Genomic DNA, 12126 nt, shown 5'->3' on the forward strand with positions numbered 1-12126 from the left:
CCATGTACATTAATTAAGGCAAAAGTTAAAACGAAGACAATAAAATCCTCTCTTATAAACTCTCCAACACTTAATCATAACACTAAGGTATCAAAACATAAACTTAAACTAAAATCCCTTAACTCTAAGTAAGCAAATGAAATTGTTGGAAGAGAAAATAAACTTTAAATTTCACCTTAGTGTCATGACCTATATTGGATTTATGTTCTGTTCATTAACACGTAAGCCCCTAGTAAGGTGAAATTTGGTTCATGGGGAAATGTGGTAAGAGGAAATCTAAAAGAAAGTAATGGTTGTGAGTCTTTTGTCTGTTGTTGTGAATTTAGTTGTTTGGTTTGGTGGGCAAGTGGTATTGTTTTGGGGGTTTTTTGGTTGGGTTTTGTTTGTTTTGTTCATGTGGGAATATAGTGGCCTTGAGTATGTCTGCTGTCTGTTATTTTCGGGCTTATGATTTTTCCTGGGTTGGCTTTATTAAAGGTGCCGATTAAAAAAAAAAAGCGTAGGCCCCTAGTAAGTCACATTCATGGTTAATCGTATGTGTGATCTCATCGGCTTGCATGTATAGAGTCTAAAGGCCTATGACATTTTTTGTCCCATGGGATAATAAGATCGCGCTCTTTACATTCTAACCCTCGCTTGCATCATCTTTTCGGAAACCCATAGAGAAATAAAGATTGGATGTTCTACTTAGAGGGAGAGGACATTACTTAATATGAAATTAAGCTCTACAGAAACTAAAAAGGGTACACGCTGAGTTACATAGTAGTGTACTTTCCCTTTTAACTAGAGGAGAAGAATTTCTACAAAGACCATGGAAGTAATTAAGGGCAGATCAAAACTACCAAGGAGGAGAAGACTTTCCAATGATTCACAGTTAGGCAGAACATCAAAACAAATCCATCAAGGCCAAGAATGACTCTTTGAAAGTAAAATATTTTTTCATTTGTTTAAACTTAATGACATGTCCCTTCATAGTTATGTTAGAAATATTTTATCATTTTATAAAATTAAAAAAATCTCTTGAACTTCTATGGCTGGCCAAGAAAAAAACGTGTTGATTTAATGATTTGAGCTCAAGCACTTCTTTTTATTACTAATCTACGAATGATACAAATCGACATGCAACTTGCAAATTGTTGTCTTTACAAAACCGATCTTTCGCTCTCAAACAGTGAGAAATGTTTCTGATGCTTATCTTTTTTGATCAGATCAATTTTCTCTTAATTTTAATTGCACGCTTTATATTTTTATGCAGTTCGAATTAATCAATCACGACAAAAAGCTGGTCTATTTACACTATTAACGTAATAGCATTGTACGTCCAAAAAATGACAAGTTAGTTTAGGACAAACTGCTGCTTTATATAAAGTTGATTATAAAATTGTTAGGGAGAAAATAATTTTTTAAAAGCTAATGTAAAAAGTAGCTTCCTAGTGTAAATTATTTTAAAAAATTGTCAAAAAGTAGTGGTCAAACAGAATTGTGGTTGGAAAATGAAAAACAAAATAGTAAAAAAATGACCCCTTCTGATAGAGAAATTATTCTGTACGAACACCGGACGGTTCGGAGATTAACTAGAATGCGCCACATCACCCAGTCCACAGCTATATCGAGCACCAGTACCGAGGAAAAAATGACGTGGTACATTCTGATTGGTCTCCAAACATCATCCGGGGTCCGCACAAGATAAAAAATGATGATAAAAATATGAAAAATGCATAAATCAGTCGAAGAAGGAATTCAATGATTGACTTTATGGCATGCATAGTCGACATTAATTTCTGTAACGTCATATGATTTAATTTTAGAAGAATTGTCTATTAATTAATCAATAAATAACCAATCATATGGTTTAATTTTTGAATAATTGTCTATTAATTAATCAATAAATAACCAATTAATTTGCTAGTTTAATTGGATTTAATTCAATTAATGCCAAATAATTTTCAATATTTAACCCACTTAAAATTTACTAAATCTGAATTTACAATATTTTTTAAAATTTTATTTAATTAATTCTTACTTGTGGCATAAGCGTCCAATTTTACAAAATATTAATAATTACAAACCTTTATTAATTAATTAATATCATGTTAATTATTTTTGTGGCACATTTTTAACTGTTCTGGATCCCTGTTATATAATAAGATATTGAAAAAAAAACAATCATATAAAATAACCTATTATATTTAGCTTTTATATCCAGATCCTGTAAATCTGAGAAATTCCTATGATTTTAAAATAATTTAAAATTAAAAATAAAATACTGCTATCATAAATCAAAAGAAATCAAACTGAATTAATAAATTGGGTTTGATTTTAATTTATTTTTTAAGAGCTTAAATATTTAAGATTTTTTTACTAAATTTGTTTTAATTTAAATATTATTAAAATATTTATGAGATTTTATGGTGTATAAAAAATTATGATTCCGTCTAAATTAATTGCATGATTATTAGATAATAGAAAATGTGTATAAAATTTATATTTATATAAATTATGTTTAATCTATTTGACTTGATTTATTTCTGATCTATAAAATTTAAAAGTTTAAACACATAAAAAAATAAATATTGTTGTGTCCGGGAATATTCGCGGCGGTAGAGAAATATATATGGTTTAACGTCTTAGCATTGTACGAAGATCCAGCACACAAGCAGATAAGTGAGGAGTTAAATCAAATTAATTAATTAATCATATTTGATTTAATTATATTTTTGCACCCCTAATTTTATGTTTGTTTAGATTAACACAGCCATCTAAGCGCAAATAATTTTGAATTATTTTAAGCAGTTAGGTGATTATTTTTATTATTTTCCCCAAAAAAATATTAATTTTATTCACATGCTTGTACTTTGAAGGCGTGCAGCCGCCGAAGCGTAGGCTATCTGGCAGGTGGCTAAGATTTGTAATATAATTTCCCCCCCAAAAAAAAAAAGATTTGTAATATAATTAATTAAATTTTTTTTGTTATTTCTCCTTTAAAATGTTTTTTAAAGTTTTTTTTTCCTTCGTCTGATCTAAATTATTTAGTCTGACATAATTATGCTCCCTATGTGTTTTTAATACACTTTGGAATAAACTTAAATAAAAATATCAGATTATTCATGAGTCAATTTATGCACACATAAAATTATTAAAAATAAATAAGTCATTAATGTACACATAATTGTGCTTTTATTATTTACAGTCATAAAAATGAATGATTCTGCATATCCACAATCTGGACAAAATAACCAGGCACATAAAATTATAAAAAAAATAGTTGTGCAAAATTTGACCTTATAAATGTGTTTATTGTATAATTTAATTTTTTTATCAAAAAATAATAAATAAAAATTATAGCTATTTAGACTAAATGATTATTACTAAAAATTTGGGCACTTTCTATTGTAATTGAATGCAAAATTTTATTTATATATTTTAGGGTATGTTTATAATAAATTTCTCACTATTTTATTTTTGAAACGACAAGTCATAATTTTATTTGGCTATTATTTTTTGTTATTTTATAAATATATACCTTTTATCACGAAAGTTAGGCTTCGTTTAAGACAACTTTTTTCTTGCTTTATAGTGCAAAATTTTCAAAGTAAAAAAATTTGTACTAAAAAACTACTTAAAAAAGCAATAAGAAAGCTGTCCCCCAAACGAAGTCTTACTTATGTGTATTAGCTTTAAGAAAACATATATTTAATTTTGTTAAATGAACACACTTATAATACGCACTACAGCTTTTTAGAAAATTATTTTCCTCACAACAATTTCTCAATCAACTTTATAGAAAGCTTAAGTCGTCCCAAAAAAGTCTTCGTTCAGGACGATTTTTTTATTGCTTCTATAAATAGTTTTCTAGTTTAAAAATTAAAATTTTTATACTAGAAAACTGGTTTAAGAAACAGTAAGAAAGCCGCCTCAAATGAAGCCTAAATCTTTAATGTTTCAAGATGAAAAAAAATTTTGCATTGAAACATATGATTGGTAATTAAGATGAATTTGTAATTACCTCTTTTGCTTTCAAAAATCAGGTTTTATAAATTAAAAATAATTCAAATTACAAAAAATAGTTAAATATTTTGAGATCTAAAATTTATATTAAAATTCATATTATTATTTATCCCTTCTCAAAGCTGTTGAGTTGTCAACTGCAGCACTTCTCACACTGTATTAAAATCACGAGATCTTAATAAAAAATAAAATTCGTTCAGTTTTCAGATTTGGTAAACCCAATAGGAAACTAATTCTTATAATAGTTTACTAATCGCAGTGTTTAAGATAAGGTTTAAGCGATCTTAAGAGCTTAATGACGAATTTAGAGATTATCCTGTCATTAATTAAGATACGAAAGTCAATATTTTAATAATATCAATGGCGTTGAACTGTGGAAATTGTTTCCTTTGTTGATTTGATAGTTAATTAAATACTTATATTAAAATTCAACGCAACAGCTACCATTGTTAAAGTAGGTAATGGTTAATCATTAAGAACAGTGGACTTTGTATTTTAGAGAAGGATTTGAGGCCACTCATTGTTAGATCTTACATCTTGTATTGTTGACTTTATTTAATTTATTTAATAATTAGCTTCTTAATTATTTTTTTAAGTAGGCTTGGAAGGAAATTTTGCCTTTTTTTTCATGATTAGTGCTAAATGTCTACAATTACATTCTAATCATATTCTTGATGTAAGATCATAGAAAATTTTGTCAGATCAAATCTAAGATGGCTCTTTGTAATCTTATTTGTCACTGGAGCTACTCCAATTTTTTACGTATATATATGTTCTTTGAATTATTTAGACTAACCTAAACTATTATTTGACGAAATGAATCAGATATGACCAAGAAGGACGATTCATTTTTAAATTTAATTAGGCATGAGATATCCAGAAAAATATGGAAACAATAGAAAGATGTATTTATATTCTCTTATGGAGTATGTAAAATTTTCCCTAAGATAATTAGATTTTCACCAAGAAAAATATTAAATCTATCATATTTCTACCCATTCACGACAAGTTTTTTAATAGAGAAAATTATTTGATTCCTAAAAAAATCTAGAGCTTTTGTAGGTTTTCGTCTGATGACTAAAATCAGTAGTCATCATAGTCATTACCCAATAACAAATGTCAATCGAAGTCTGTTGTCTTATGATCATCATTCATCAATATTTGATGTCCATCTCATCCCTCACCTGCAAATTGATTGTCAACTGTCATAGAAACTACTAATCCATCAACCAACGTCTGACAATGACACCCAATGTATGTTAGCCACTTATAATGTCTATTCTCTCAGTGTTAATGTATCTCCTCATATCATGAGATGACTAAGACGATATACCATCATCCTTGATTTTCTTTTCTTTTTTTTCATTAGCCATCACCCAAAAACACCTACCAACATTCAACGCATATCTTTCTTAGTGTATAATATCTCCTTCTATCAGGAGAATGACCAAGCTAGCCACTAATTATCGCCTAACTTTGGATATTCGTCTTTATTTGTCACCCAACCCCAAGCAATGGCTAATGCCTGATGTTAGTAACTCACTAATGCAAGACATTTATCTTCCTAGTCACTTAATCTCCCCGACTATTAAAAGAACAATCAATTCAACCGCCAACTATCACCAATCTCTTTATGTTCCTAGTTAGTTGTATAATAATGCCTTCAATGAACAACATCTAATTTCCTTAATTACTTAAGTTTTATATTTATCTTCCTAGTCTACTAGTCCTCCCTCATGTTAGAGAAAGATAATCAACTTGATCTCCCACCATCATGCTACCTTCGATGTTCCTCATCAAGCATTGCCCGAAAATTTCCAATGCTTAGTGTCTCACACATGCCAGTCAGCAACATCCGTCTACTGAAACCTATCTACATGGTTATCAAGTCCTCCTATTATGATAGCAACCATGTTGATAGCCCATAATTGCCCAACTTTCATATTCCTTGTTGTTGGTTGAATGTTTCTTTATGCCTGACAACCATCAAAATTTGATGTTTGATGTTCATCATCTTAGTCACTTAGATACATTTTTATTAAGATAAAAATCAAGTCAAGTCCATCTATCAACAGACTTTCTTATCAATGGTTATCTTAAACTAATTAATAATCAACAACATACGACATCCCCCAACCACCAATGTTTAAAGACCATCTTCATGGCTGCCAGATTTATTCTCCCAGTAGAAGAACAATTGAGCCAAGCGCCCACTAACACCCTACTTTGAACATTCACCATCAACTTGTACCTGACAATGATGAATGCCTAACTTTTGCCAACCTTCAACATTCCACACTAATCCTCTTAGTTGCCAAACTTCATATATTGCATACTGAACATCATCTAATGTCAATCAATCTCTCTCTTTTGTTGTTTATTAGTCACTAATGTTCGACACTCATCACTCCAACCTCTCCTCCTATTAGAGTATGAAAAATTCAATCATCCATCATCACCATCCTCTAATTTCTCGCATTGGCCATCACTTCTAATCTACTAATAATTAGTGTTGCGTCAATCATTTACATTCAAAATTCTTTTACTAATAAGCCAATCTCCAAAAAAGCAAATCATCAACATTGCCTAATGATAATTCTAACATATTAAGGTTTGGTTTGGGATGACTTTCTTGTTGTTTCTTAAAGCAGTTTTTTAGTACAAAAATTTTAATGTTTGTACTAAAAAAAATTGCTTTAATTAAAAAGCAACAAGAAAGTAGTCCTAAACAAAGCCTAAGACTCCCAACAACTATTATTACAGGAGATTTCTTCAATATTTCAATTCCATTACATTATATCGATGGCTCTTGTAATTATGAAAAAAAAACACTTATAATTTTCTCCTCATCTTAATTTAATTATTTTAATTAAGCTAGCCCCCCAACCCCCCCTCAATAAAGAATATATCCGGTCTCCAAAAAAAAAAATAGGTCAGAATAATGTAGGGGTAAATGAGCGGAACTGAGCTCGAGTCACCTCTGGATTGAGCTTGAGCTTTATTCTAATAGTTTGAGTCGGCTCGTTTATTATGAAATAATGAAAATAATTATGATTTAAATAATTATTATAATAAAACGATAAAAAAATGAGAAATTATTAGAAAAATTATGAAGTATCACTTAAAATAAGAAAATGATACATAATTTTTAAATATTTTTAATATTTTGCACTTAAAATCATGAATATTCATAATATATTTTAAGTATATTTTATATTAATATTTTTTAAATGAGTCCACTCACAAGCTAACAACTTGAGTCGGGGAAGGCTTAAGCATGGCTCCTTAGGGCATCTCAAACCAAAAAACTCAATTTTCACTCCAAAATATAGTAATACATCTAAATCTATAAACAATCAAATAGCCGAAAGTTTGACGTTCGGCTGGAGCGACCGAACGACGTCATACACATATTTGACGTTCGACTGGAGAAGGCCTTAGCTCATTGAGCTCGACTCACAAGCTATTTATTAAGCCGATTTACAAGTCAGCTTGACTCACTTACACCACTAGAATATTGTGATCAATTTTTTTTAGTGTACGTGATACAATTTATTCATGTACTATACTACTATCAAAGTAAATCCAAACATTTTAAAATCCATCTTGATTTTTTTTTTATTGAGAAAATTTCTACATAATTTTTAACTAAAATATTTAATTAGACAACCCTGATTAACAACTTAATATATATATATATTTATTTATTTATTTATACTCATATATAGAAGAAGATAGGAGAATAGTTTTACATAGATTTCATCCAAAATTTTGTGGTTGTGAGATCATCCACTCTGATTCAAAGAACTCAATATCTCAAAATCAAATGCACAGTACAAGACAGGTAGGGAGATATCAAAATCACAATTATCTTATGCTAAAAGATGATATTAATATCCTAACATAGGTCACCCTAACTCCTACATAGCCATACCACCTTTATTTATAATATTAATTTGAAATATTAATTTAATTCAAACATGAAAATAAATAAATAAAATCTTATTAATAAATAAAGAATAAATATCTATATTATTATAAATAAATAAATAAATAAATAAATAAAAATTAAGATCAAGGCCTACCTCACTTGTCCACATGTGAAGGCTATTATTTTAAACTGTAGAACAACCCTAACAAAAGGGGAATTCATATTATTAAATATTGGGTTAAGTTTCTATCCCATCACTATAGTTTTAATGTTGATAGTCACATTAATTTAAAATCTTATTTTCAATTTTGAGTCCAATTATTTATTAGTTCAAAAAATATTTAATATAAACAATTAATAAGAATAATCTATCTAGACCTAAAATTCTAATATGTAAAATTTAACAGGGTTTAAAAATTAATAAGACGTAAAATTTTAATGAGACTTCTGAAATCAGTCGAAATAAAAAATATAAGCAGTTTATAAATTGAAATTTAACCTAAAAATTCATCATATCAATATCATCTAAACATAAAACTATGGACATACTGGCTTCGTTTGGCTTCATTTGAGACATCTTTTGTATTACTTTATAAAACAGTTTTTTAGCATAAAATTTTTTTGAAAAAAAAAAAATATTTGTACTAGAACATTGCTTTAGAAAGCAGAGAGGAAATTATCTCAAATAAAATTATAATATAATTTGATGCCGTCTTCTTAATCTAATACGTATAACAAGAAGAGAATAAGGAGATGCCAATGAGCACATGTGTGAACTAAACTATAAACCTCTATGTTGGCTCAAATGCCATATAAGTCTTCTTACAAGCCAAATATATATATAAATCAATCATGTTCTCACATGCCATATGGTACCCAACAAATATAATATATTTGCATATATGTACTATATATTTGGATCAATATGCTAAGGAGAACAACATAATATATTTATATGAATAATCTAAATGAGCCAATATGCAAAGAATTGATTCATGCATTTAGAGTAAGCTAAATCTAGGAAGAGAGATAAGGTTAAAGAGAAATATAATTAGGTGCAAATTATTAATTATAAAGGACAGATGAGTATCTAGGGGTTTCCAATGCATAAGCCAATCCCTACACTTTACATGGTTCATTGCATTGAGCATATATAGGTTTGAAGGACAGTGCATTTTGATATTGGCATCCTTGTCTCCCCCAAAACCATTAGGAACCTAGTAAGGATAGGGAAGAAGTTAAAACTCCAAGTTCTTGCTTGCTTTTATTATTGATATGAATGGAATAAAAAATTCTTAAAAAAAAAATGTTGAAGATAATTAGTTAATTTCTAGATATTATGGGGACCATGCAACTAGGAAGATGAGCTAGCGGGCATAAAGCGACGGTCCTTCATGAATATCAAAAGTCGGATAGTGATGGGTGATGGGCTTAGTCATTTCATGATAGGATAACAGGTAAGGAGACGGTTAAAAGAATTATTATTATTTCGATATCGTTACATTTGTTGTGTCAAAAAAATTATCTTAGTAATAAATTTATTGAAAATAAAATTTAAATCATCGTAAAATTAATTTTGGTTAATAATATAGGAGGTAAGGAGGGGTCAATAGAATTTTTGTTATTTTAATTGTTGGTTTAATCAATTTTTATAGAATTTTTATTAACATCAAAATATGTGTATGATTAAGTTTATGAACAAAATTAACTATATGTATATTAAAAATACTCCTATAAAATAAAACATCGTATTTATTATTAAAACATTATCATATAATATACCTCAAATGTATTTGTCTAAATAGGGGAATGTATTACTAAATAATAAAGTTCAAAGTTAAAAATGTATAAAATGGAAAATTTTTTCTTTTTTCCTTTCATTTTTTATAGCTATGATGTCTAGTCTTCCCCAATGTATTTTTAATAGGAATATGAATTGAGATCCTCTTTTTCAACGATGAATATCATAATTTTTTGACAATTTGCTTGCAAAACTTTTCATAAATAGAAGAGTGGTCATTTTTCTTTTTTCTTTTTTTTTAACACTACTTTATATTATTCTCAAATTTAAGATCATTTATTTCTTTGTGATTGGAATTAGATTGATAGTAATCTAGCAATTGATATATATTAGGTAACACATAAAACATCACATAAATTTTAAATTTATTAATATTTTTAAAGATAGAAATTACCAAATGCAATTTAAATATCATTAAAAATTTACATTTAATCCCAAATATTTGAATCTCTTCATATGTTAAAATTATAATTATCATTTCAATATTCAAGAGTCAGAAAGAATTTCAATGGAAATGATCACTAATCAGATAATTTTAGAAGATTTTAATTGTTCGTGCATAGTTTTGATAATCATAAAACAAATAAATAAATAAATTTAATCATATTACTATATATTAAAATAAAAAATAAACAAAATAAATACAACAACAATGGTATAGAGAAAATAGCACTTGCACTAAAGCCCATAAAAGTGCTATTGCATGGACTATTCGGCCCACTCTTGAGTATAGAGAAACATTACCGTTGGCACTAAAGCCCATAAAAGAGCCACTATTTGGCCCATCCGGCTTACGCTTAAATTTAAGATCAAAACCTTTTGCTTCACACAACTCAGCCTGGTCTATTAGTAACTATTAACTAAGACGTCTTGAATTCGAGTCTTGTGTATGTGATGTGTACGATTCTGTCTTAAATGACCTAAATTCTCAAAACAAAACAAAAAATCTTTAGCTTGTTTATAAAATGGTTCAGTACACGAACCGTAAATAAAAACTTAATAAGGAAATCTAAGATAAACTCAAATTTTTTGCTTTTATTTCCAGAATATGTCGGGATTGTTTGGTTGAATAAAAAGAATATATAGAATAAAAAAGAATACAATGCTAAAAAAGTAATGTAAAGCTCAATAATAATGGTGGCCAATGACTAACGAGTGACAGTGATTTGTGGGCTATAGTGGTGGCATCATTTTGGTACAGAGTGGCTGCCCGTGACAATCGGCGAGGGGTCAGTTTGGGAGGGAATGTTATGGTAGTTGTAGTAGTCGGCAACGATCGGCAGTCAGCTACGGGGGTTGACGATGCCTTGAATTGATAGTGGAGAGTGGTGAGTTACAGTAGCAATAACAAATAATTTATAGTATATTTCAATTAAATCTAATTATTTTCAAGTCCATCAAAACCACACTTTATAGTGAATTCTAAGCACTAAAAATTTTTGCTTTACATTTCTTTTGCTTCAATTCAAACATCATTACTTTTAGAACTCTTACATTTAAAATACTTTATAGTCCTTTTACCTCAAACCAATCCAATAATATGAATTTAATCAATCCCCGTTTATTTTCACGTCATAAATCGTAATTTTTTCCCCCCTCTAAAAGCCCAAATGTTTGCTTACTGATATGGGCCGTTCATCATTATTAAACTATTGGGCCTTTCTCCTAAATTGATCTGTTAACGGAAATAGTATCTACTTAAGGGTGGAAGAGGCATTTCTTCTTTTGTGGAAATACCATTTTTTTATTTATAAGATACTAAATATTTTTCACACTCTGAAATTGACATATTTTTTATAATATTTACATCATTACATTTCATATAAATATTATAATAGTCATCATATTCATACAAATTACACTTCTCTTATGTATATTACTTTAATATGTCACATAAAATATACTTTTAAATTTTATAATTTAAAAATATATTAAATTTGTTATTGCAAAAAAAATATTACCCTAAATATATATGAAGCTTAATTAAGATCCATAATATAAATATGTTAACATAGCATATAAGATTATATATATATATATATATATATAATGGCTCTGCTAGGGTTACGACGCCTCCGCCGTTTTTTCGTCTCCTTCGTTTGGTGAAAGCTTCCTTCTCATCTTTTCGCCTATTGTGTATGGCGTCTTCACGGCTTTCTGATCCTGGTTTCCTGAGCGGGAATGCGTCTCCTATTTCTTTTAGAGATGCAGTTTCTGGTATTTCTTCCTCTTCTTTCCCTGAACTGAGTTTTACTTCTCATCGTGGCTTGTCGGCGTTATTAATTTATGAGGAAGAGGTTAGGGCGCTTGCGAAACCTTTCGAATTCTCGTTGGTTGGTCGTTTTTCGGGGCGGAGACCTTCCCTCGATGCCATTCGAAAATTTTG

Source organism: Dendrobium catenatum, unplaced genomic scaffold (assembly GCF_001605985.2).
Source record: "Dendrobium catenatum unplaced genomic scaffold, ASM160598v2 fragScaff_scaffold_1448, whole genome shotgun sequence".
NCBI classification, from domain to species: Eukaryota; Viridiplantae; Streptophyta; class Magnoliopsida; order Asparagales; family Orchidaceae; genus Dendrobium; species Dendrobium catenatum.